This window comes from Ambystoma mexicanum, chromosome 1q (assembly GCF_040938575.1).
Source record: "Ambystoma mexicanum isolate Mex_15411 chromosome 1q, UKY_AmexF1_1, whole genome shotgun sequence".
Lineage (NCBI taxonomy): Eukaryota > Metazoa > Chordata > Amphibia > Caudata > Ambystomatidae > Ambystoma > Ambystoma mexicanum.
Window position 1 is genome coordinate 1333562186 of NC_090922.1, and position 27869 is coordinate 1333590054.

Consider the following 27869-nt stretch of genomic DNA (forward strand, 5'->3'; position numbering starts at 1 on the left):
ATGCGACGAATGGAAAACGGCCTTCCGTACAAAATATGGACTATTCGAATACCAGGTGATGCCTTTCGGGTTGTGCAACGCGCCTGCTGCCTTCCAATTCTTCATGAACAATGTCCTTCGGGAACTCATCGATGTCTGTGTTGTCGTGTATATCAATGACATTCTGGTGTACTCCTCTTCGGAATCTGATCACAGAAAACATGTCAGGGCCGTCCTTGAGAAATTGCGCCAGCACAAACTGTTTGCAAAGCTGGAAAAATGCGTTTTCCATACCACTGAGGTTGAATTTCTTGGATTCATCCTGACACCTAAAGGGGTCCGAATGGACTCAAGGAAAGTGGATGCCATCCTCAAATGGCCATCACCTAGTTCGGTGAAAGGTGTTCAAAGCTTGCTTGGTTTATCCCAGAATTTTCACGGGTGGTGCAACCCATCACTGCACTCTTGCGGAAGAATAAACGTTTTGAATGGACCGAGGAAGCTGAACAGGCCTTTCAGGAATTAAAAGCTAAATTTACGTCTGCACCTATTTTGAAACATCCGCGTCCTGATCTCCCATATATAGTCAAAACCGATGCATCCAGCTTAGCCATGGGAGCTGTCCTGTCTCAGAGAGACCCCCAAACCAACCAACTGCACCCTGTAGCATTTTGGTCCAGAAAGTTCTCGCCGCCGGAGATAAATTATGCAATCACCGATAAGGAATTATTAGCCATTAAGTCCGCCTTTAAGGCTTGGCGGCATTATCTTCTTGGCGCCAGGCATACCATCACCGTGATCACTGATCACCGAAATTTACAATATTTAAAAACTGCCAAGGCTCAGTCTTCACGACAGCTCCGATGGGCTTTATTCTTTGCTGAGTTCGATTTTGTAATCACCTACCGTCCTGGCTGTAAGAATGGCAAAGCTGACGCGCTATCTCGAATTGGAATGGGAGAAATGGACACAAACTCAGAACCTGTGCCGATAATTCCCGAACAAAGAATCTTGGGGATAACCACTTTACAAACCCTTGAAGACATTCAAGCACGGGTAAAACTATTCCTGGACTCTTCAGCCTTGCAGGATTGGATCAAAAGGGAGTCTGCCTTTTCAATCAACGATGGCTTACCTTACTTCCAAGGACGTTTATTTTTGCCAGAAAAGGAATTGCAAGAACTGGTTATTTCCCGTCATCACGATACTCTGATGGAAGGACATCCTGGCATTGCCAAAACAGAGGAAAAAATTAAACGACAATTCTGTTGGCCGTCCTGGCGAAAGGATATTAAATCTTTCGTGATGTCCTGTGGAGTTTGTGCCTAAAACAAAGGTCAAAAAACAAAACCCGCCGGTCTTCTTCAGCCCTTAGACATTCCACCAGCACCTTGGCACACCTTGTCACTAGATTTTATCACGGACCTGCCCTCTTGTAATGGATACAATACTATTCTGGTTGTGGTGGATTTATTTTCCAAGATGGCCCATTTTATTCGGTTGAAAGGATTACCTTCAGCTTTTGTTCTTGCCAAGAAATTCCTCGAAAATGTCATCCGTCTACATGGATTCCCGTCCATACTAATCTCCGATCGGGGAAGCTAGTTCATTTCTCATTTTTGGAAAAAGTGTTGTCAACTGGCACAAATCGACGTAAGACTCTCAACCAGCCACCACCCACAGACCGATGGTCAGACGGAGAGAACGAACCAGACCCTTGAACAATATCTACGATGTATGTTGCACCAATCGGAGGGTAACTGGAAGGACATTTTATGGGTGGCTGAATATGCATACAATAACTCGATACACTCTGGAACTGGTCAGAGCCCCTTTTATACCCTATATGGACATCACCCTCGTACTTCAGACCTGGACTCACCTTTGAGCCTCAAAATGCCCGCAGTGGACCATTTGCATTCTACGATTACTCAAGCCTTCAAGGATGCTACTGCACACTTACAACATGCGAAAGGGAAATACAAAAAGAATGCGGATCTGCATCGCAAGGAGGCGCCTCCATACCAAATAGGAGATCAAGTATGGTTGGCTACCAAACAATTATCGCTCAAGGGACCTCGGACTTTTAATCCAAGGTATTTAGGCCCTTACTCGATCAAAGCTATAATTAACCCAATGGCAGTCAAGCTTGATCTACCAGCTAACATGCGGATTCATCCCGTCTTTCATGTGTCGCTTTTGAAACCAGTGCAACCAGGAACCAGATTAATAAAGCCACCAGAACCAATCCAGATAGATGGGGAGCCTGAATTCGAGGTGAAAAACATTTTGGACTCTAAAATCTCAAAATCAAAACTTTTCTATCTAATTGATTGGAACGGGTACGGGCCTCAGGAAAGATCTTGGGAACCCAGCGACCACGTACATGCACCTCGGCTAGTAAAAAGGTTCCATCGGAATTTCCCGAACAAACCGAAACCTCCTGGGGAAACGGCCTTGGGAGGGGCCTTGGGGGGGAGTGCTGCCATGATGCCCACCCCCGGAGCACCAGGCCAGGCCCAGCACCCCCGGGAGCAGGCATCACGCCCCCGGGTAAAAGCCCAGCGGCCCTTTATAGGGGCTCTTTGGACTCTGTACTGGCGCCGTTGGCGCCAGGCTCATGTTGGACATCAGTCCTGGCGCCATAGGCGCCATAGGCGCCCTTCTCATAAGGGGAAGTGTTTGGTGCACTTACCTGAAGCAGACCATGCTGCACACTCACCTGATGCAGACCATGCAGCATGAAGAACCAAGCCAAATGAGGTTTAGGAGGGACTATTTTTCTGAAGGAACTATTTTGTTACTTGGGTGGGGCTGTGGAAGAATACTCACCTGGAACTTCTTCCAAGGCTATTTAAGCCACGCCCGGACAGCCACACGTGCTTTGCGTTGTTCTGCATCCCAGCAGCTGAACGCTCACCATGTCTGCTCCTGCACCTGGACTCCAGCCACGCCCGCCTCGAACCTGGAACACCTGTAAGGGAAAAAGAGAAGAGAAAGGTGAAAACCAAGAACTATTGCAACCTTCTTACCTGCATCCGGAATCTTCACGCCAGCATTCCTGAAGGAAGACTTCCATTTAAAAGCACTGCGTTGCCCGCTGCAGCGCCGCGCTTCCCTCACCTGTTCCCGAGACGCCGCCCGGCTCCATCGCGGCTCTCAGTGCCGGTCACTACATCTCTGCACTGCACCTAAGGGAGAGAAGAAGAGACAAAAGGTGAGCAAGGGAACACAAGAGGAAAGCTGAATTTTCAGCCATATTACTTACCGGCTATTCTTGGTGAACCATTCCACATCTCGGGTCGGCGCCACATCTCTGGCAGGTACCGCACCCCGGCCCCTATGGGGAAAGGACAAAAGACATTACTGGGGAAATATAAAGACATTTAGAGGGGTCGCCCTCATCACTAACTCACCTGATTTTACCCCGGCAATTTAACCCCTCAACGCATCGCCTTTGTTCTGCACCTGAAATAAAGGACAGAAAAAGACAACATAAAAGGAGGCTCACACTTGAACTTTTGCATCTTCATACTTACGGCGTATCGCTCAGTAAAGTCAAGTGGATTTGCCAGCGCCATTCTGAAAACCAGTGAAGTAACTGGACGAACGCGCGCCCCTGCACCAGAAGCAGGATGGAGAGTTCATCCTTCCAAACCATAAGGTGAGCTTAAACCGGGGGTTTTGGAGGAAGTCAGAGAAGAACGAAAGGGGAAAGGGGGGAGCAAGCACATTATTCAGCAGACAGTTAATCCCCTTTCTCATCTGCAGAAGGATATTCCTACGGGCCAGACAAGCAAGATTTGGGGGTCCTGTCCAATCGGTGGTCCGAATTCTGCGCATCACGCTTGAAGAGGCCACGCAACCCAGACCAGACCAGCGCCTCCGTGGGAGCCAGGTGAGCGTTACAGACAGAAATAAATCCTGGCAAAGGTTAGTGCAGACTATCTGCTCTCGTAAAACTCGTAGCATATGGGCACTTCTTAATGAAGCCAGAGGGAACAAGACACGGCAAATAGCTAATTCTATTTCCAGTGATGAATGGACCAGGTTTCTGGAGAATCGTAATGTAGTGTTTAGAAACGAGGAGACAATTCCAATGGGCAACACACCAACTGATCCCACGATGGATATCTCCTACCATTCCATTCTTTCCACGATTAAATTACTGAAATCCTCCAGGGCACCTGGACCAAATGGGCTGGCCAACATCATAATAAAGAGCAATCCAGACTTTTGGGCCACCCTAATGAACATATTGTTCTCGAAGATTTTGAGGGTAGGGAAAATCCCGAGCTCTTGGCAATCGGCCATCTTAATACCTATATACAAAAAAGGCAATCGAATGGATCCCAATAATTATAGATTACTTTCCATGTTGGACAGTACAAGTAAAATATTTGCTTCACTCTTATTGAAAAAACTTCAGCAATGGGTTAATCGGGCTAACATCTTATGTAAATTCCAATGTGGCTTTAGGCAAGACTACTCTACTACCCATAACCTTTTGGTTATGGATTATATGCGTACTAGAGCTCTACAAAGTGGACAACCTCCCCTTTATGCACTATATATAGATTTTAAAGCAGCATTTGACTCCATTCCCCGAGAAAAACTTTGGTTGAAGCTACAAAAACTCGGCTGCCCAGATGATTTGCCATACTATCTTAGGCTGTTACATCAGAACACCAAGGTGAAACTAAAATTAGATCAGGGAGGCCATATGTCGGAAGAAGTTACACAGAATAGAGGGGTTAAACAGGGATGCGTGACTGCCCCCTTAGTATATAACTTATATGTACATGACATCCCTGCGACTATTGCCCTGGCAAAGAACTGCCCTCGCAGTATTGGTAAAACCCCCTGTTTGATACTTGCATATGCTGACGATTTGGTGATTTTTGATCACACAATTAGTGGCTTACGTTGATCAGCTACAGCCCTCTGGGAATATTCTGAACAAAATGGGCTCACTATCAATGTTGAGAAAACACACGTGATGAGGTATACAGGTAAGAGATCTGCACGTGTCTTGCTTCGCATGGATAGTGTTGAAATCTCCTATGTCCCGGAATACAAATATCTCGGGATAGAATTTGAACCCAGAGGTGATTACTATATATGTAAACGTAATCGGAAAATAAGAGCAGCACAAATTACTGCCCTATTTAAAAGCTTTACAACTAAACAGGGAGGCTTTACCTTATGGGGATCCCGCCACCTCTATATACAAGTACTAGTGCCCATGATGGTATATGGCCTGGAATCCCTGATTAAGATGGATTTAAACTGGTTACAAATCATAGAGGGAAAATTCTGGAGGAAGATATTGGGACTTCCGGCATGTATCCCTATGTCTCTGCTAAGACTAGAGCTGGGATTAGTATCGTTAAAAGCACATATACTGAAGAAGAGAGCAGGGTTTTATTTAAAAATGGTGAATGGTACGGGCAATGCCTTACTAATGACATGTGCCCTGAATAACAATGAAGAAAGTACCATTAGTGAATTTAAAAAACAAATGGAACAGTTGCTTAGTGAAATTTGTTGGAAACATCGAGAAGGGACTTATACGGAGGCTATGCAGTCTTGTATGGGGAGATGGGTAGAGCTATGGGACTGGCTTGAGAACTATGAACATCTTCGTAAACTAAAAAGGTATAACTTTGTGCAAAACAGGTTATACACATTCAAGAAACCACAGAAATATTTGATGATATGCCCGTCCCATAGGTTCATGTTATTACTGAGAATAGAATACCTCCCCATAAAGATGACTACGGGTGTGATAGATAAGATACCCAGAGAACAATGCTATTGTCGTCTTTGTAAGAACCAAGAATTTCCCGAGACAGCTAAGCATGTTCTTACAGAATGTCAGGTAATGATGGACGATATAAAACTACATTTGGGAAAGTATGTGCATAATTGGGAGACCATAGGGAACATGTTGTTTTGGAACTATTGTGTTAACACCAATAGTTTGTGCTTGTTAACCGCACTATATACTATTTGGTTAAGAGTGGAGGACAAGCTGGACATATCTATATGAGGAAAGCTAGTTTTTGGCTAGGCCCTGGTTATATATGGAAATGGAGTCATTGTCAAGGAGGCTAGACCCTGCAATATAATTTGCTATGATCATGAGATAAGGAAGAATAGTATGTGTATCTTAAATTGATGATAATATAAGAGACAATGAATGATTTATATCTGAGTGTAATTATATTGTATTGTTTCATATGAAGATTTTTAATTTTTTTTTTTTTTATATTGTTTTGGAAAACGTTTTCTTTTTTATATTGTATTGTATTGTTTATTTTAGGTTGTATATTATTATGATGTATATATGTAAAGTTTATTATTTAAACTAAATCACATTAAAGATATTATTATTACTGGGAAAAAGGGGATAACATCCACATTTGGTGGGGTTGTGCAAGGGTTAAGGCGTATTGGAGGGAGGTCCTGTTATGGATAAAAGGGGTATACAGGATTCAGAGGGAATTTTCACCATGGCTTCTTCTTTTTGGGTAGACACGGGAGAGGAGCCCGAACCAGAAAGGGGGCATATGTTTCAGGTCAGGTTGGTCTCGGCCAGATGCTGTCTGGCCCAGTTCTGGAAAAGCCCACGAATGCCGGTGGAAAACAAATGTGTTTTAAAAACGTGCGCCATATACGATATGGAATACCTCACTTACCTCCTGGATGAGTCCAGGTCTGGCATTGAAAGTTTATGGCTGCCTTTTTTTGAAAAGTATGAGCAGAGTTGCTGATGGGGGAAGTGAGAGGGCTGGGAGGGGAGGAAGGGGTGCTCACCAAGAGGGGAGATTGTTACTGCAATGGAGCACCCTATGACAATGGGCGAACAATATGTATTCTGGGAAGGACTCTCCTGATTCACAGACAAGTGTACCTCTAAGTCATTAGGTCAGAAAAAGGGTACCATCCTCTGTTCGTACTTCGTAGGGACAACTGAATCCAGCTGCGCTGGGTTAGGGGGTATACGGTTTCAAAGTGTTGGTTAAAAGGGAATGCCTTGTGGCTGACCTGTGTTGTTTTAAATATAATGCCAATAAAGTTTGATTTTGAAAATAATATTGAACTTGATGAAAGGGGCTACTGCGCCCGCATAAGTAAACCTTGTGAATATTGAATACCGAACTTGATGAAATGAGCTGCTGAACATGTATAGGTAAAACCTGCACCTATTACTGAATTGTTTGAAAAACATTATTCAAGCTCACACAACATAAAGCTATACATCTTGAATACTGAATAACAGGAAACCATGGTGAGAGTGAAACCAAGTGAATGCTGCAATGCTGGATATATTAAATGACAAAGTTCCAACTTGAACAAAACTACAAAGTGTTAATAACTATAAGAGCAGTCTGGGGAAATCAAGTATCCCATGATTAGAAAACACTTTGAAAAACATATGAAAATCCCACAAGGAAATGAAAGTATTGTCTTGTGAACTACTAAGGATCAGCTTTGGGAAACGTATGGTTGTGTGACCTGTGATGGGTGGACCGCGGGGTCTGACAACTGCGCCTAGACCAGAAAGATTCCAAGTGCAAACATTTCCATCTTCAAGACTCAAAGCACATGTGGTTTCTGGTTGCGTGACCTGTGATGGGTAGACCATGTGGTCTGACAACTGTGCCTAGACCAAATAGCCACAAAAGGTTGAACAGCAGCAAAGAGGTGAATCATTGGTGAAGTTAACCAAAGGATGGATCAAATAGATTCAATTATCTTTTGCGAACTGGTAAGCGGAAGAAACAAGTAAAGTACTGAAAGTAAATCCTGGAAGAGAACCCTGAGAACAAAACCTGGAGAATGTTCATCATGGGGAAGGGAATCCGAAGACCAAAGTGTTGTTTGAACATTGTTGCCTTTGAAACTTTGGGAAGGCAAACATGAGACCAGCAACTGATGTGAACTATGATATTTGTGAATCTGCAGAAAGTAACCTCAGAACTTTATTAGTCCTTATTGCCACACAACTACACTGGAACTGTATTGATCTAGAGAAAGAGATCTTTAGAAGAACTTACATTGCCAATCATTGAACATTTACTTTGGAACACTTATATTTGGTTGAGAGCATTTCCCCACTAGTTTTGTTCTAGTTGTGAGAGCAAGCATAGGTTTTTGACATACACAGACTTTTGGTTTTGACTTATAGACACAGGCATTCCACAGATTTCTTTAGGCAAGGAAATCCCACCATAGCATAGAGTTCATAAGGCATTACACCATCCTGATTATAAATAAAGCTTTGTTTGAATATATCTCTGTTGTCTGTATCATCTCTCTTGATACCATGTCTGTCTCGCACACTCAAGGCCATTACATCATGAGTCATTGAAGCCGCAATCCCCCTTCCATTCCAACCAAGTAGGATGACGAGGGCATGATGTACACAACATCCACCATCGAACAAGGTCTGACACACATCTGCCTTATGGTATACAAAAATGAGAGCTATATGGTCCTCTTTTTTAGGGGGCTGTGTGGAGGAGGACAAATGGTACAAATGTATATAGAAGATACCACAAAAACAGCTTCCCGCCTACACACGTGCTTGGTGTGTTTAATTGCAAAAAATACCACGCTTCATGCCATCGTTTTTTTAGATTTAGAGATCTATAGGACACTACCCAGTAGTCTGGGCACTACTCTATATAAGAAGCCAACTGATAAAAACACATTGCTATCATTTAAGAGCTTTCATCCCCAATCTCTTTGGGAAAATCTGCCAAATGGCCAGTTTCTGCGTATTAGACGCAATTGTACAACAAAAGAGGATTTTGATAGCAATAGTAAAAACCTATCCTCAAGATTGAAGGAGTGAGGTTACCCTGTATACATTGTCCGAAGATCGATGAAAAGGGCTCGCAACACTAACAGAGACAGTTGCTTGGAGAAACAATGTAGAGTTCAAGAAGATAAAATCACATGTGTATCCACCTATTCTCCAATTAGCAACGATCTTCACAGATGCATTTTGAAAAATTGGTCCATAATACAAACCGAGGACTTCGTCTTGAAGAAACCACGATTTGCATTTAAACAAATGGCCAACCTGCGTGATAAATTAGTACACACGTACAGAGCTCCGGAGTAAACTCAAAGCCTTAGGCAAACCACTCTATGGCATCGTCCACCAGTTAGTGGACATTTTAAATGCGGCAATTGTTCTGTGTGTCGACTCCCTAACAATTTGAAAACCATCAATTTAAAAGGCTGCATATGGCCTTTAAAAAACTTCACAAACTGTAACACACCATGGGCAATCTATGGAATTAAATGCCCGTGTGGACTACTGTACATCGGCAAGACTAAAAGACTGATCAAACAAAGAATGTGCAAGCATTGCTCTTGCGTTAAAAATTCTATTGCTGATAAACCTCTAGTAGCCCACTTTGTTAAGGCTAAACACACTGACGAAGATATTGAGTGGTTTATAATTCAAACTGTACCAGCCCACCCTCGGGGAGGTGATCGAGACCATAAGCTTAAACAACTGGAACAAAAATGGATCTACAATCTTAATACGGTTCAGGCCGGCCTGAATGTCGGCATTGAATGGAGTTTACTTCTCCATAAATGACCCTTGTAATATACTCTAGGTGTGGACTCTTGAGCTACTCGCTGGATTATTATATCTCATGTAGTTTGCACGACACACTTCTGTGGCATGTGAGATATAAGTAACAAGTGCTATTCCATCCAACACTTGGGAAGAAAATATATACGGTTGGTTATGTTCTCCCAACATTATTATACTTCCAATACAGTGGGGAACATTTAGGCTTCATTGCTTTAATTCTTTCACTGTTTTTATTTCGAGTCTAACCAGACATGCATATTTTTCACTAATCGGGTCCAAATCTGTAATGTAATGCTATACTTAGTGCAGTCACAACAATAAATGCGTGTATATTTAACATCAGAAAGAATATTAGGGCATCTTCAATTTCCTAGAAATTATGTGTAATAATATATACACACAATAATCGTTATGCAGCGATATGCTGCAATTTTTCCAGCCTTAATAAAATGATACCTATCTCTAATATTAGAAGGAATATTTAGGCCCCTTTACCTAATTTAAAACTCACGCTTTACAATATATATACATGTTTTCAATCGCGCGTGTCACCATTTTTCGACTCAAGATGGCGGCTGGAGCACGCCATTCTGTTTCTCCGGCGTCTAGCATTCAAATAGAACTGAAATCAGATGTAGCAGCTGTTGATCGAAGTTTCCGCAAGTAAACACTTGGATCGCTGAGTAGACGGACGCCTAACATTGAACAAGTAAGCACATGAAGTTTATCCGGAAAAAGACTCACATGTAGACACTGCATTTCTGCTTTGGCAAATCGAGTTATTTGCTGGTTTTTAAATTCACACTTTGTCACCACAGATTGGGCAAGATTTACATTGCGGCTGAATTCGTTAACATACGCCCAGCCCTTATCATCACCAGCTGAACAGCGCGAGAACCGCACTCATTCCGCACACAGGTAAACTTTCACCTGTAGCCAGTTTATGTCTAAATCTTGCTTATCAGGTCCATGCATTGACATAGATTAGACATGTTGTCCTTTTTATATGACAACCGAGCACAGTATAATATACTTCTCCAACCTGTGTGGTGTGCTCTAACAAGAGTTCTACAGCAACAAGTAGACACATGGGCTTGAGTTCATATAAAGGACTTGAGTACTTAGAGGTTTAAAACTTTGTTGTAAATAACCTTGCTGACCACTATTCGTTTTGAATGTTTTTTGAAGAACACATTGTTGTTTTTCCATGTGGAAATATATAAGATGCCACTTTGGAGAAACAGCAGACATGAGTGTCTATGCTCTATTTTTACAGCTACATGTCTGCAGAATTAAAACTCTGGTTAAACAAGAATCACCTTCAATGTTACTACATACGAAGCCCCACACGTCATCAAAGAAAGTTGAAGGTTAGTGTTAACAGTTGCAATTGCCAAAGAATAGAGATATAATACGCCATAAAGATTTTAAAATGTCACCAATACGTTTTTCGTTTTGGTTTTTGGACTGTCAAAAGTGAAGGTTGCCAGACTATGGGCCACCTCTACACACCTCTCAATATTTTGTGTCATCACACAACGTCCTGAAGACAGGTCCATTAGACGTCATACAGCATATTTGGTTGGCTATAGACTGTCAGATTTAGTTGTTGTGGCTAGGACCCAGAAACACATTGTTTTGTGTCGACATAGCCAAGGACAATTACACCACGATATGAGGATACATGAAATAATGAAATGTTCACCTCACGTCCCTACTAACCACACGATCATTCTGTGATAAAGTAATGAGGGGCTGACTGTTGGTCCAAAAAGGTCACTTTCACTATACGTTTTTATGTGATGTCTCTGTATGTGATGTTCTTTTTAAATTTTTGAACGTTCTGTATATATTAATTAAAATATGTGAATCTCTATTTTTCTGTCTACATATATTGATTGACATGAATCATGGCATTTTTTGCAATTAAACACACCGAGCACGTGTGTAAGCGGGAAGGTGTTTTTGTGGTATCTTCTATATACATTTGTACACATCTACCGTAGACATCACAACCAACCCATGCTCGTCACCCATGCACAGACAACACAGCAAGCATGGTACCAAACATGTAGTACATGTCAAGCAAAGAACACCACTTAACATATGTCATGTCTTAAATTTACAGGCACTGCAACTGACCAGTTGCTACAAGTCCCCCATGGAGACAATGTCCAACCTTATGTCGTCATGACTCCACTGCAAATAGTAGGACACCCCTCAGCTGACAGTACTACAGGATACGCAAGCAACATCCATCCTGCCCTACATGCGCACACTGGACCCTGTATGTCAATGATGCACATGACTGCATGGTCAAAGCAAGGTACCACCCCCACACTGACCAGATGCACGCACATCAATCAATACTGTCGCCCTGGAGGCCTAGCACTCTGTGACTCCATAGTACACGCGACACTACATGACCACACACCTAACACATTTCCATTAAGGTATTGACGCACACTTTCATGTCTCCCAACAGGCACACAAGACACCCAGGAACCCTCTGAAGGTGCCATTACCTCAGGAACCCTGGCATCAGCAAGCACTACTAAGGCCACAGTGCATGAATTGGCCAGGAGTAGAAGTGTCACTCAAAACAAAAAAATCCAAGGTGACAGTGCCGTCTATCTCCATGGCCACTGGCACACCTACCTACTCAGGCCATTAGGGAGGCTGCAACTCCACTCGGCACAGGAGCACCCCCCACCACTGCTGGGGAATCAGGAGTGCTACACACTGGCCAGAGTGCTGTCAACATCCTGGCAAGTGATCAGCCCACTGCACTCGCTACCACCATGCAATCTGAGTTTTCCGCATCCAACTCCAGTCCCGCATGCTCACCTGTGAGACACTTCTCACCAGAAACCTCACCCACATGTTCCACCCCCTCCCCCTTGTCATCTCGCTGTGCCCTTCACTTCGAACAGTATGAGTACACAGATGACCATGCAGAGCAGTCAGGCTGGGCATCCCACAATGAGGGTGTGGGCCCACAAACATCTCCTGAGCCAGTGCAGGGCCCCACATTGGAGGCCATTTGGGAGCAGCTGGGCAGAATAGAGGAGCGGCAGGCTGAAGCGCCATTGCACAGGAGCAATTGTGCTATTCCCCGGCCATGCGCAACGGGATCCAGTGGGTCTCTAGGTGGGTGGCCACATCCATGAACTGGGTCTGATGGAATACAGTTGACACAAAAGCAAGTAACACCCTCATAAGTCAAAGGGTGAGGGAGCTTGCTGAGCAAATCTCAGCCTCACATGAGACCATGGCCAGAGGAATCAATCTAACCATGCATCACCTCTGGGGCCGTGAGCCAGTCAGTTTCGTATCAGCCAGGGGTCGTTGGCCTGCATGCTGCCCAGGCACTCCCAGCGTTGCACGTCTTATGCTTCCCTACCTGTGCAAAAAGGGGACAAAAGAAAGCACTAGTGGCTAAGCACATGGGGCAGACTGAGGGTGTGGGGTGGGTGATGGAGTTAGGGATAAGGGTGTGGGGTGGGTGATGGAGTCGGGAATCAGGGTGTGGGCGGGTGATGTAGTTGGGGATCAGGGTGTGGGGTGTGGGATGGTGTTGGGGTTCAGGGGGTGGGGTTGGTGGTAGAGCTGGGGATCAGGGTGTGGGGTGAGTGATGGAGTTGGGGACCAGGGTTTGTTGAACTGAAAATAAATCACTGTTGAATCTAGACAATTTGTACAGTGTTTATTCGATGGTGGTAATACCTGTGCATTCAGTGAATCATCAGTGATGGCAGAGGTGCATATCTGTATATCTGCTAAATCAAAACAAATTGTCCATGAGGTCCTGGCAGACCATTCGTCCTTCCCACACCACCCCACGTATGTCCTGGGGTGCCCTGTATTCCCCTGCAAAATGTTCTCCATGAGAGCCACGGGGGGAATGGTCCTCATCTAGAGGCATTTGTATGTTCCTTCGTATGCACATACAACTATGATTGTACACACTGTCTCACTGCATGAATGCATGACCTGAGTCTGTCCTTCAGCAATCCAAAGGTGCGCTCCATGCATGTCCTGGTCCTCTTGTGGGCCTCAGGATAGGCAGCCTCCTGTGGTGTACCAGGGTTCCTAACAGGTGCCATTAGCCAGGGTAACTGTGGATAGTGTGAGTCACCTACAGGAAATTGAATGTACATATGTACAGTATTAGGCATGGCAGTTTTTTTGTTGAGGTACATGTATATGGGCCTAATGACATACCTTGCATCACTTGTTGTGAAGGAGCATTGGCCTACAGAGTGCACTTTCAGTCCTTCACAGTGTATTGTGAGGGGTCAGAAATGTGAGGCGGATAACTTGACAAAGGATTGTCACAAGAAGCCATTTTATTAAATAAAAAACGGTGTGATAAACACCTCACTTTCCCTAACCTAACTTGGGTTTCCCTGCCTATAAAACTGAAGCTAAAGGAAAACACTAACACACAAGGATATCTGTCCCTCACACTTATACATACAACAAAAGAAATTCAGGTATTCATATGGCTGTTCATGTTCAACAAAAAATTCATTCAAGTATTCTTGTAACCACGCTCGGTTTCTCCTTCCCCAGGATTAAAACGAAATTTTTAAATGAAAGTTCCAATAAATAAAGTTCATTACAATAGTCAGATTCTACTTCAAAAGGTAACACACAAATGTTTCTCCCAATAGCCAAGTTTGATTTCCAATACAAAGTTCCTTCACTCCTGGATGATTTCAGTTGGTGCTGTGATTGTCTTAGAAGCACAAAAAGTTCATCATACATCCAATGATTAGTTCAATAGGATATCTCTTCCCTTGAAAAGACAACTACTATACACTCCTTCGTTATATACAACAATGTTTTCGTCAGGTTCGTTTTTGTACAGTTCATCGAACACATAGATGGCTTTGCCACTTTCTTTCCACCACAACCTTACATCACAATGGAGTACTTCTATGTATTTTTCCTGGTTCACTAAGCTGCCAGGACTAGCACTAACAGTCCTTTTCCTGGTGTACTCTCCTGCCAGGATAAGTCTTTTACCTCTACTACGAGTACTCTCTCTGCAATGTAGGCGACTTCAAAACATCAGAAAGTTCTTTGACTTTCAATAATAAAGTAATTCACAACTTCTTCCATATGTATACAACGCCCATTGGTGCAGTTTGTTCCAGACGTTGATTGGCTACATCCAATGCAGGTTATGTTTCTCTCCCCCTTGACATTCTCCCCAAGGAGGTTAACCTTCCTGCATACTCTGGGTTTCTACTATCACATTTGGTGATTCAAATGTCTATCTCCAAGAAAGCTGTTTCACCTTTTGCTTCTATTGACCTTGACTTAGCTGAGACAATGCTGGTTGTGATATGTTTTACTTAATGCTTGAAATAAATCTTTCTTGGTGTAGATAATGTGTTTTAAAACAGTTCTTTAGACATTCATTGCAAGAAAAAATGATTGTTAGATCAGAGAAAGGCACAAACAAAAATATATTAAGAAAGCGAGGGAAATCCTTGACAAAACGCCAAGTAAAGCTAATCTTCATCCAATCAAGTTGCTGAATATTCTAAAAGTGAGTGCCTTTCTCTGATCTAACAATCATTTTTTCTTGCAATGAATGTCTAAAGAACCGTTTTAAAACACATTATCTACACCAAGAAAGATTTATTTCAAGCATTTTTTTACAGACGGTATAATGTGAAAAAGATAAATACTTTAAGAAATGTTTTAAAGTGAGTGCTTACAAAAATTTGGAAAACAATGCAGTACAAACTGTTTAACATCTTTTTATTTACAGAGCCATTTGCATAAGTTGTAAACCGACAATAAGTTTCTTTTCTGATTTGAGTCACAATAAAAGGCTCTGTATTTCCTCCTGAACAACTGTCTGAAAACTATAGACAGTGAGACACGTGGCGAGGGCACTAATTATTAGAGGGCATCAATCATTAAGGACTTATGAGAAAAAATCAAAAAAACTAATTAAAGAAAATATGTGAAACAAATCAATTTGGATTCCTCTTTTTATTTGTATTTTTTATTTTCTATCAATAAGCTTGCTGAGGGCGCAAATCAGGTTTTCAGCCTTTTTTCTTTAAGAAAAAAGACAATTTTTTCTTTCACTATATAGTCTGATCAGCCTCAGACATGAGAAAACCAACCTGCAGCCCAGCAAACAAATACTCAAAAGGAGAATAATAACTGCAAATACTTGGAACTTAGCAAAAAGGTTTGCCATAAAAGAGTTGAATTAAGGCTGAAAGAAGGGACCATCTGGCCCTTATTATATTTTGAGTGTCCCAACAGTGTGATGGAATCTGCCCGTGGCACAGAAGCATAGGACAAACACAAGCTTTACCAGGGGTGGATGGCAGTTCTGATTGCGTTGGCGCACTCACACAGGGGAACAAGCACCACAAGCAACGAGAAAAGAGGCAGCTCCCATCACCGTGCTCAGCCAGCTCCAGGGAGTTTCATGGACCGCCTCTCTCCTTGGTTCGCAGCGTCTCATCGTTCTGCTCCTTGTGCTTGCACCGGGATCCTCGCTGCTCCTCCTACTGCTTGTCTCCCCTGTCGCTCTCTCTTCCACTGGGCAGGTTTCCTTTTATACACCTGCAACCACTTGACAGGCTGCAGGTGCTAAGGCTCTGTTAGCCCTGCCTGACCACAATTAAAGGGACATGCCAGACTTTCACAGAATTTAGCAGGCATCTTCCTCGTCCCAATACCAGAGTTGTAAAATAGCATAGTCTTCATTGCTCTTAGTTGCTACTTCTTCGTCCCAGTACTATTAACTGTCAGTTGTGGAGAAAGGAGTGGAACTGGCTTATAACAGCTTATGAAGGTTGGGGAAGTGTCGGGTTGGTTGGCAATAGAGGGGGATACCATGTCTACCTATCTGCAACGATGCCTACCTAAATACTGTCCTTCCCGAGCCCTCTGCTCATCTACCTCCAACCTTCTGCAAGTGAGCCGGTTCTCCAAGCAGAGATTTGGGGGGAGATTTTTATCCTCTGCAGGGACCTCCCTCTGGAATAGCCTCCCTGCCGCACTCCTTGAGCCTGGCCTCCTTAAGTTCCGGAAACGCCTTAAGACATTCCTCGTCCTTCTCTCTCCCTCGACCCTGCTAACCTTTCTCTCTGCTCTATTCCTCCCTCCTTTTCCACACAGCCTTCGGACTGGCCGCCTAGCGTACCTCAGAGTCTCACAGGCCCTAGCACCCTCATCAGTCCTCTCGCACTTGCATCCGGGCCTGCACTTGACTCATCGTTACTGCACTTGGTCAATGATCCTTGAGCGTGGCATCTCTCAGCACTTAACCCAGCTTCTGACTGACTGGGCGCACTTGGTCTCCCCCTCCAAACTCCCCCATGAACGTGTCCCCCCAAACCCTCCACCTCTCCTGCACCTGTCGGCGCACCTGCTCAATGCATCTGAATGCACCATGCCTTGAAGATTGTCTATCTTTTTTCCCTTGTCTCCCCTCCTTGCAAGATGGTTCCTAAATGCACTTGGAAAAACTGCAGAATCGTTGTCAAACCTATTTGCTGTCATCTGCACTGCTAATTGTATTGTATGCACTTGTTCCATGCACCCACTATGCCTGTGCAGACTTGTATCATTCAGAAATTCAAGGGCTCTGAATGACTGTTGTTTTTTTCCTCTTGTTCCCTCCCTTCTTGAGTGCTTTAAAATACTTGCTTTGTGTATAGGCGCTTTACAAATAAACAATACCATACCAATACCATGTTGCGTCTAAGGGCACCCCACTCCCCTTCCCAGAGGACCCTCTACCCAGTTGATCCTCCCTCGCTTCTCTGTCCCCAGGGTCTGGATGCAATAGCAAGGCTGTTCCCTGGCCTCCTGCACAGAGGATCCAGGGGTTTGCGAAGTGAAAATATCCTCAGGTTTCTCACAAAGGGTTGCTTACAAAGTGGTGCTCAGTTGTATGAGTATAACACCAACCTTAGTCCTATTTATCTGCACACCAAAGCATATCACTAAGTTCACTAAGGTCTTTAACATCAATAGGAAAGCCACCACTGGATGTTTCATATACAACAACATACTGTTGGAATAGCGAACTGTCGTGAAATACAAAGTGCCATATTTGCATATTAGGGCCTTAGTCTTAGCTGTTAATGCAGCCATCTAATAGATTATTCAAAGTATGTGCTAAATGCTGAAAGTAATGTGTTGGTAGCACCTACATTACGCATTAGTGAGCTACAAGGAATATGCAGGCCTAGGAGGGGTGGAAGGTTACATTATGCGTTGTGCATAGAGAGGCCCGAGTTTAGTAGCTAATAGAGACTTGTATTTGAGTGTTTGGAGCATTATAGCACCTATACAGTGCTTAGATAGCCAATCTTTTAAGCACTATAGACACTAGCTAGCAGAGGGCAGGCCTGGTAAAGCTTGCTCACTAGGGGTTAATTGATTTCAGCTTCTCCTAGAATATTCTGTCTTTGCAACCGTGGCTCTGCCAGGCTTTGTAAACATACCTTCGAAGGGATTGTGTCCTCCGACGTATTCCTCATCTTCGATATCTCCTTCCAGCTCTGCTGGCCTCGGAAAAAAATTTTCTCTAGAGGGCGCTGCGCGTCGACGTCCTCCGAGTCGATGTCCCTCGACAGCCGCCGTATCGACGTCAACGTCATCCTGCCTATAAAGGCCGCGCGCAGCGTCCGTTGCTCAGTTCCGTTTTTCCGCGCTTACTCAGTGCCTCGGAATACCGTTGCTCAGTTCTTAGTCAGATTTATCCTATTTACCTCGAGTCATTCGATCCGTACTCGATGGCTTCCGTGTCGGAACCGACAACTCCTCGATCCGGCTTCAAGAAATGTCGAGATTGTGGGAAAAAGATGTCGTTGACTGACCCTCACAGAGTTTGTCTGTGGTGTTTGGGAGCTGAACACCATTGTTCGGAATGCGAGGACTGTATGTCCATGACAGCTAAGGCCCTGAAGGAGCGTAGGGGGAAGCTGGAGAAAGGTAAGACTTTTAAAGCTTCTTCTTCGTCGACGAAGTCGAGACATTCGTCTCCTCGTCACCATTCGCGCTCCAGGTCTCGGAGTGGGTCTCATCACTCCTCGAGATCGAAGCACTCGAAGAGGAGACGTCGAAGATCCCCTTCTCCGTCTTCCTCTTCCTCTGTTTCGCCAAAAAGAATCCCTTGCCCCACGAAACATAGTTCCCGGGCTGAATGGGAGGAATTCCGCAAAAATATGATGAGCGTCTTCGAGAAAGCGGCCTCGACCCCCTCGAAGACTGCCGAGAGCGATGCTCTGGTCGAAAGAACCGAAGGTCAAAAACGCCGCGAGTCGCAGTACCCGGCGAAGGAAACCTCTCGAGCGCGTCTCGAACCCTCGAGTAGGACTATGACCTCCAAACCTTCCTCGAAGGTTCCGTCGACGCCGTCGACGAGGGTTCCGTCGACGTCGAGGTCGATGTCTTCGACGCCGTTGTCGAAGGGACCTTCGACACACGGGTCTGTCGACTCGACGCCAGCTTCGACACCGGCGTCGACGCCAAGAAAAGTCACGGTTACGACACACCCAGTGACTATCCCCAGGTCCTCGACGTCGATGGCTTCGAGATTGTCGAGTAGAATTCCAATTCTGTCAAGGTCTTCAAGGCCTCCGCCTTTGTTTTCGACGCCACGCTCGAAGCCTTTGACGTCGGCGTCGACGACATCGACGTTTTCGAGGCCGATAATGACAAGTTCGGCACCCTCTGCCTTGGAAATGGGATTTACTCCCTTTATGAGTTCAGAACAATTGAGAACTATGTCCTCAATTTTGGAAGAGGGTGAATTGTCTGAACAGGAAGACACATTTGAGTTGCAGGGACCTGTAACCCCAATTAGAGAGGAATTTTCCTCTGAAGAGCGCAGGTTAAAGGATCTTTATGATTCCTTACATGAGGCAAGTGGGTTAGACACTTCCCCTGAGGTGGAGTTTGCTAAGCCAGACCCGGTGGAGCATGCTGAAACCCCCTATAGAGCCTTAATGGCCAGGATCACAGAGTTCATGGGGTGGTCTGCACCTTCACAATCTTTCCAACAAGATGACCTCACGGATATTCTTGACAAAGGCCCACAGGAGGATCCTGTGGTGCCTTTTCATAAAGCTCTTCAGAGAAAGATCATGACAAACTGGGAAACCCCAGATGTAGTACCAGCAGTAAATAAAAAACTGTCTACAAAGTACAGGGTATCTTCTACAGACCCAGAGTTTTTGTCTAAACACCCATCCCCAGAAAGTCTGGTGGTACAGGCAGCATCCTCTACCGATGTCAAGACGGCTTATCCTACCGTCCCACAGGACAGGGACGATAAAAAATATGACGCTATGGCAAAGAAAGTCTTTTCAGCATGTAGCATGGCGTTAAAATCTGTTAATGCTACTTGCACCCTTGCTAGGTTCAGCCATACACTTTGGGAGTGTGCTTCTACAGCGGCTGACTGCATCCCGGAGGGAGAAGAAAGGGATGCGTTCCTGAATATTATACAGGACGGTAAAGACGCTATGTGCGAATCCCTCCAGACGGGCATTGATTCGGCTGACAGTATCAGCAGAGCAATGGCGGCAAGTACATCAACCAGGAGATTTGCTTGGTTGAGAAAGTCTGGTTTTGCCCCAGATGTGCAAGCCAGGCTCTTGAACATGCCATTCGATGGCTCTTCTTTGTTCGGGAAAAAGGCGGATGACAGTTTAGAAAAACTGCAAACTTCAAAAGCAGCAGCAAAATTCCTAGGAGCTGCAATCCGTCAGACTCCTTTTCGTCCCACAGGAACCTCTGCGAGGGGCAAGTCCTTTCGCTTCTACTCCGCATTCGGAAGAGGTAGAGGACGACCGGCTCAAAGGGGACAAAGAAGAACTACCCGAGGTGGACGGGGTAGATATTCAAAAGCCGCAGCAACAGCAGGTACCTCTTTACCATCGGCATCTGCATCAGCCGCCCCAAAACCACTCTGAGGACTTCCCTCACAGGACACCTGTAGGAGGCAGGTTGACTCAACATCTGGCGGTATGGCAGGCTATCACGTCAGATGCTTGGGCATTGGAAACAGTTGCCCAAGGTTACTGCCTGCCTTTTCTACGTATACCTCTGAGTCATCCACCGGGGATCAGCTCTCAGAAAGCTCCAGATCCGCTCCTCTTGCAGGAAATTTGGGACCTGCTAGAGAAAGGTGCCATAGAACCGGTACCTGTAGTGGAGAGGAACAAGGGCTGGTAATCCCCTTACTTTCTCATTCCAAAGAAAGACGGAGGACTGAGACCCATCTTGGACTTGCGAGAATTGAACAAATTCCTCAGAAAAGACAAATTCAAGATGGTCACTCTTTCTCAGATCCTCCAGGCCCTTCAGTTCCAGAACTGGTTGGTATCTCGGGACCTTCAGGACGCTTATTTCCATGTGCCTATCCATCTCAAACACAGGAAATAACTGAGGTTCGCAATTGGCAACTCTCACTATCAATTTCGAGTGCTGCCATTTGGGCTGACCTCCGCCCCGAGGGTCTTCACCAAGTTAAAGTCTAAGGAGGGAAGGGATTCACGTCTACCCCTACCTGGACGATTGGTTGATCAGGGCTGTTTCTCCGGAACAAGCTCAGATCCAGCTAAATCACGTGTCCCACTTCCTTCACAGACTGGGCTTCTCCCTCAATTTAAAGAAGTCACAAATGATACCATCGCAGAGACTCCAGTTCATAGGAGCGATCCTGGACACTTCCCTGGGAAAAGCCTCGCCACCAGAGGTGAGGGCTCAAGATATTCTACAGATGGTTACCAAGTTCCAACATGTCCAACGTCTCCCAGCCTTCGACTTTTTGAGGTTGCTAGGCCTCATGGCATCCTGCATTTTCCTAGTGCCAGAGGCTCGCCTGAGAATGAGATCCCTACCAGTGGGCACTGAGGACTCAGTGGTCACAATTCTCAGGGAGAATGACAGATCTTCTTCAGGTTCCCGGCAGGGTGGCTCGAGACCTTCAGTGGTGGGCCTGTCAGGAGAACATTCTGAAAGGAGAACAGTTTTGGCAACCCTGGCCGGAGATAACAGTAGCCACGGATGCCTCACTCACGGGGTGGGGAGCCCACGCCAACGACTTGACCATCAGCGGTCGTTGGTCTCCATCGGAGTCCAGACTACATATCAACCTGTTAGAGCTGAGAGCCATCAGACTTGCGCTGAAGGCGTTCCTGCCAGCTGTACAAGGGAAGAACGTCCTGATAATGACGGACAACACGGTGGCCATGCATTACCTCAACAAAAGAGGAGGCGTAGGATCACTACCCCTGTGCAGAGAGGCAATGCAGCTCTGGTTTTGGGCAATCCAAGAAGGAATCTCTCTATCGGCAGTTCACCTAGCCGGAGAGAAGAACTTGACAGCGGACGCTCTGAGCAGGCAGAACACAGTCTCCCACGAGTGGGAGCTAGCTCAGGAAGTCCTTCAAGAGATCTTCGCCCTTTGGGGAACCCCTCAGGTAGATCTGTTCGCCACCAGCCTAAACAGGAAATGCGACCTGTTCTGCTCAAGGGAATTTCCCCCGAGAGGAGCTCTGGGAGACGTGTTCATAGTGGACTGGGAGTTTCCGCTTCTGTACGCGTTCCCACCGGTCCCTGTCATTCCTCAAATGATCAGGAGGTTGAGAAGATTCCGGAGAACCATGATCCTAATTGCCCCGGATTGGGCCAGGAGAACGTGGTACCCGGACCTTCTAGACTTGTCCATCTGCCCTCCAATTCGACTTCCACTCAGAGAGAACCTACTCTCACAGAAGGGAGGTCAGGTTCTCCATCCAGACACCAAAACCCTCAACCTTCACGCTTGGCTTCTGAAAGGCTGAGGTACAAGGATTGGGACCTCCCTGATGATGTTATGGAGGTGTTGCTTTCGGCAAGGAGGCCAGCAACAAATTCTTTATACCGCTGCCGTTGGAACAGATTTTGCAGCTGGTGTAGAGAACAGAATATCGACCCTTTTTCATGTGGTACACCAATGGTTTTGTCCTTCCTACTACATTTGGCAAATTCAGGCCTTCAAGTTGGCACCATTAAGGGCTATCTCGCAGCGCTATCCATCTTTAAGCGTACTGCGGAAGAACCATCCTATTTCAAATTACCCTTGGTAATACAGTTTCTAAAGGGGTTAACCAATGTTTATCCCCCAAGACCATTCCAAATTCCCCTATGGGATTTAAACTTAGTACTAACTTTCCTGATGGGTACACCTTTCGAACCTCTCCATTCTTGTTCGTTAAGATTCCTTACCCTTAAAACTGTTTTATTAATAGCACTTACATCTGCTAGAAGGGTGAGCGAATTACAAGCTCTTTCTTGTAAACCCCCTCACACAATATTTCACAAAGACAAAGTTGTCCTGCAAGTGAAGCCTAATTTCCTTCCAAAGGTGGTTTCTGAATTCCATATCACTCAGAAGATTACCCTACCATCTTTCTATCCTCCTCCTCACCCAGGGAAAGAGGAAGAGAGGTTACACAGGCTAGACCCTAGGAGGGCTTTAAGTTTTTACATCAGTAGACTAGCCAGGATAAGACAGGCAGACCAGCTGTTTGTAGGTTACGCAGGTCACAAGCTGGGGTTACCAATAACTAAGCAGACCATTTCCAGATGGATCATTCTAGCCATTCTGGAATGTTATAAACTGGCAGGGAAAGAGCCCCCTCAAAACATTAGGGCTCATTCGACCAGAGGTATTGCAGCTTCATCGGCCCTCAAAAGAGGCGTGCCGGTTAAAGACATATGTGCGGCCGCTACATGGTCGTCTGTCCATACCTTTACACGTTTTTACAATTTGGATTCCTCCTCCAGTCAAGAGACTAGGTTTGGAAGGGCTGTACTGCATTCTATTCATCAATAGAAGACAGCGTGAAGTCAGTACTCCCTCCTCCGATAATAGAATACTGCTATGGGAGCCTATCTAAGATGAGGAATATGTCGGAGGACACAATCCCTTCGAAGAACAAGTTACTCCTTACCTTGTAACGTTCTTTCGACGGGATGTTCCTCCGACGTATTCCTCATCGACCCTCCCATCCATCCCCACAGTTCTACTTCCCTTGTTGTTGCAGCTTACGCTCCTTCAGGGTAATTAGTTAGTCCAGAAAGTATTATTGTGGGCTACAAAACGGAACTGAGCAACGGACGCTGCGCGCGGCCTTTATTGGCAGGATGACGTCGACGTCGATACAGCGGCTGTCGAGGGACATCGACTCGGAGGACGTCGACGCGCAGCGCCCTCTAGAGAAAATTTTTTTCCGAGGCCAGCAGAGCTGGAAGGAGATATCTAAGATGAGGAATACGTCGGAGGAACATCCCGTCGAAAGAACGTTACAAGGTAAGAAGTAACTTGTTCTTCTTTCTCTGAGAAGGCCTGGTACGACCTTCCACACGCTGATAAGAAATTCCAGTGCTTTCACGGACAGGGCTCCAAGGGAGGGGTAAGAACAGGGAGCATCTCAGAGAGAGTTGGGTTTCTCCATCGGTAAGCATATTTTGCACGAGGAAGGTTCTGGAACTGTGCGTCAAGCTGATTGACGGCATGAGAGCACAAAAGGTGCAAGCACCCAGAACTGGTGGGAGATTCATCCGCGGACTCACTTTATGCAAGTGCCCGGAGCATGCCTCATGCGGCACCTTGTAGCGCTGTCATTAACAGAGCTGGCAAGCAGTTTGTTGTAGACGGCCCGGGTCTCCAGCGCTAATGAAAATACCATTCAAGGGCCGTAAGACTGTGCTTCTCTACGTTTTGTGATTTCTCTAATGAGCTTTGTAATCTTCTCTAACTTGAATTCCAAATTGCTGCTAAATTTACTGTTCTGTTATATTATGCTTTTTTGTCTAATAAATGCTACAATTATACTAAGGTGTTATTTCTCATGCATGAGTTCATTGCTCAGCACGAGCGAACCTGTAATTGGGTGGAATTGAGTAATTTATGCTAATAAGGGCTGGTCCCGGGGAGCAATTACCCCCTTTTCAAGAAACGAGCAAGTACACATCTGCAGCAATGCACATCTCATATTCTAAGAGGGTCTTATACATAATACAGGTCAGCAGTTTAATAACTAATACAAAAATTGAAGGCATTAAAATGCACCCTTGTCTGTTGCCCCTTAGTACAGGAAAGCTACCTGGGATGATGTTGTTCATTGGCACTCTTGTGAGAGGTCACACAAAGCAGTCGCCCACTTTAACAAGACTACAATAATCATGTGCCTCTGCAGTAACAAATACATATGACCTGATCACGAGTTGGGCGGTAGCCCTTAAATGCGGCGGTAACGTTATTACCGCCCCATTTAATGGTTGGCCCAATCACAAGTTTGACCCTGCCAATAGGCATTCACCTCCAGCTTTTAGCTGGAGGTGAATGTGCTGGCAGAGAAGGCATTTTCGGCACTATTGGTGCAGGCGCAATTTGCACCGGTGCTAATAGCGCTTCCCAGCCCCATTGTTTCCAACAGACCCAATGGGGAATGGGGATTTACCGCCTTACCGCTACTCGTGATTCGTGCCAATAGTGCCGGACTGAGAAGCGGTAACGCTGTTTGCATTGGTGGTATCCCGGCGCAATTACCCCTGCGATGCCGCCAACCTCGGGATGAGTCCCATAAAGTTTAAGTCAATGCAGCTAAGAAATTTTCTACATATTGAGACTCAACATAAAAAGAGCATATTTTAGTAGATTCAGTATTTGAAACAATGTTTAAGCATTTTGTCCCTCCACATTGCACAGCTTGTAATCATATACTACCCTAGACAGCCGACCAACTAGAAGTTCACCTAAAATGTTTGCATTAGGGCCCACATTGGGGCTCATTACGAGTATGCCCGTTAAAACTGCAGAAATATGGGCATGCAGGTATTACCGTTGCGGGCGATCGTCAGAATTATTTTCATATTTTCAGTGTATCACGGGTTGCCGGACATGTGCACACCTCGCCCCCGGAAACGGTAATACCAGTATGGTGGTATCACCGGCAGATTTGTGCCGGTAATACCATTACAGGCACCGAAACTGACAGAATTACCAGAGCTGGAATCAGCGTCATGGCGGGAATGCAAGTTTCACCAGCTGCCATCTTTAAACCTAATTCTACCTCGAATCTCCCACTTCCTGCTGCCATCCACTGCTACAGAAGGTGCAATCGCCATGACTGACAGCAAAAAGATCAGGGTGCCCGATTTCCGGCTGAGAAAACAAAAAGGCACTCTTTGGGGCCAAGACACATAAAAACCAGTCTGCTGAGGAAATTTGCCATTTGGCAGGAGGTCATGACAAAGGTCACAGCCGTGGGGACTGGCCCCTGCACAATCAGCGACTGCCAGAAGTTGTGGAATGATCTGAGGGTTCGGAGCCTCATCTCGCAGTACAGGAGGGAGAACGCTGTCACAGGAGGAGGGACGGTGGCACCCCGCCGTCTCATGCCCTGGGAGGAAACGTTTAGCACCATCCTAAACATGGAGGGCATTAAAGGAGTCAGTACAGCAGAGGCTGGAGCAGGTACTCAAGGCAATGTAAAAGCAAATGTTGTGCCCAAATACATGCATCACCAAGCTGAGAATCACCTAATGTGCAATGGAAGTGGTCCAACACATGCAAGTAACAATAAATGGCCAGAACTCACACACATTCAAGGGGATGCAGATAGATGTAGCCATGCACAAGCACTGTAGTCAAAATGTACAGCCACACACATGAACACATGATAAGCACCCATGTTTGACAAGGGAGTCCATGACATGAATTGTTGGCCCACCATGCACACAACAACATGCAACCATGGCAGGCCAACAGACAATGTGAACACCCACCACCTACATGTAGGAGCACACATCGGAGCTAACACACCAAAGAAGCCACATGAAAAGAGAAGGGCACACAGAGGTTGCATGAGTGTAATGCTAGCCTACAGACATGACCCCTAGATGACTAACAGCATGCCCATCTCTTCCCAACAGGCACACAGTCCACGGACAGTGACTGGGCTGGTCCCTTGACATTTGGGACAGTAGCTTCAGCCAGACCTGCGAAGGCCACACGCACACCCCTTGTCAGTTAAATCCAGGCAGCAGGGCTACCGGTCCTTCACAGCCACCATCAACCCCACTACCATCAGCTGCAGCAGCCCCACCACGATCACTACCTGTGCCATCAGCACCGACCGCTGCAAGTGGCACACCAGCAGTATCTGTGGTTGCTGCCATCCCCATGCCAGTGGTCCGTGGCCCCACCTCCAGCCAGCGGGGAGACACCCCAGCCCAAAGAGCCACCTTTACTAGTCCTGACCAGACCCCTCCACCACCACTGGCATTTCACCCACCAGGCCATTGTGGCAAGGCCCATGTGACCACCACAGACAAGGAGAATGACAATGACACATCCTATCCATCGGAATGCTACAGCCCCAGCCCGCCACACAGCCCTCCACCTCTACCTAGTCTGAGGACATTGAAGAGCGGCAGTCGGAACTGTCCATCATTGCACGCCAGCAGCTTGAGAAAATGCGCTTGATGCGTGCATGCATGTAGAAACCGAGCCGCAATATGGCCAGGTCTCTTGGCCATGCCACTGCAGCCATGGTCACACAGAGGAATCCTTGGCCTCTGCAGAGTCGCTCAAGCAGGCCATCCAGGTGACCCTGCAGTACATCCGGGCGCAGGGATCTAAGTCATCCACCTTTGTGACCCCCACAGAGGGTTCCCTACCCAGCACCCCAAGGAGCTACTCACTGCGCCACCTCACTGTCGAGGAGCAGGAGAAGGCCCCCAAGCCAAAGAGGGGCAGGACATGTATTGATTTATTTGAGCATTCATAGCATCAGGGAGCTAGTTACATAGATATGGGTAGTAGCCAGACATTTCATACATTTCAGACAAAACATACAGTGAGACAAGTCGTTAGTTGGTGAATGAACATTTTGCGTGCAGCGTCATGCTTATATACTTCCTATGTGAACAGCAAAGTGTTAAGGTTCTCGTGGAATACCTAGTAGGACTGTTTGGATCTGAGGTAGGGTGGAAGATGGTTCCAAGTCTCTGAGGCAATGACCCGAAAGCTCACCCCCAGCTCCCCTCGATCTGAGGTATTCCACTATGAGGGCTCTGTGCCACACTGCTGTTTCTGCCAGTGACAATCTCTGCAGGTGCGCCCAACAGGCCTCAACCCTTGGGCCCTCTGCAGCTTTCCAGGCCATTGCTATCCTGTGTTTTGCAAGGATGCAAATCAAGTCTTTCATATTGACTGCAT

At 45.8% G+C, this 27869-nt stretch overlaps 1 protein-coding gene across 1 annotated transcript in view; it reads left to right on the forward strand.

The window, feature by feature from the left end:
• The window catches only part of CC2D1B (coiled-coil and C2 domain containing 1B), a 2515186-nt gene that overhangs the window by 1116567 nt on the left and 1370750 nt on the right, over positions 1–27869 (forward strand). The window lies entirely within an intron of this gene.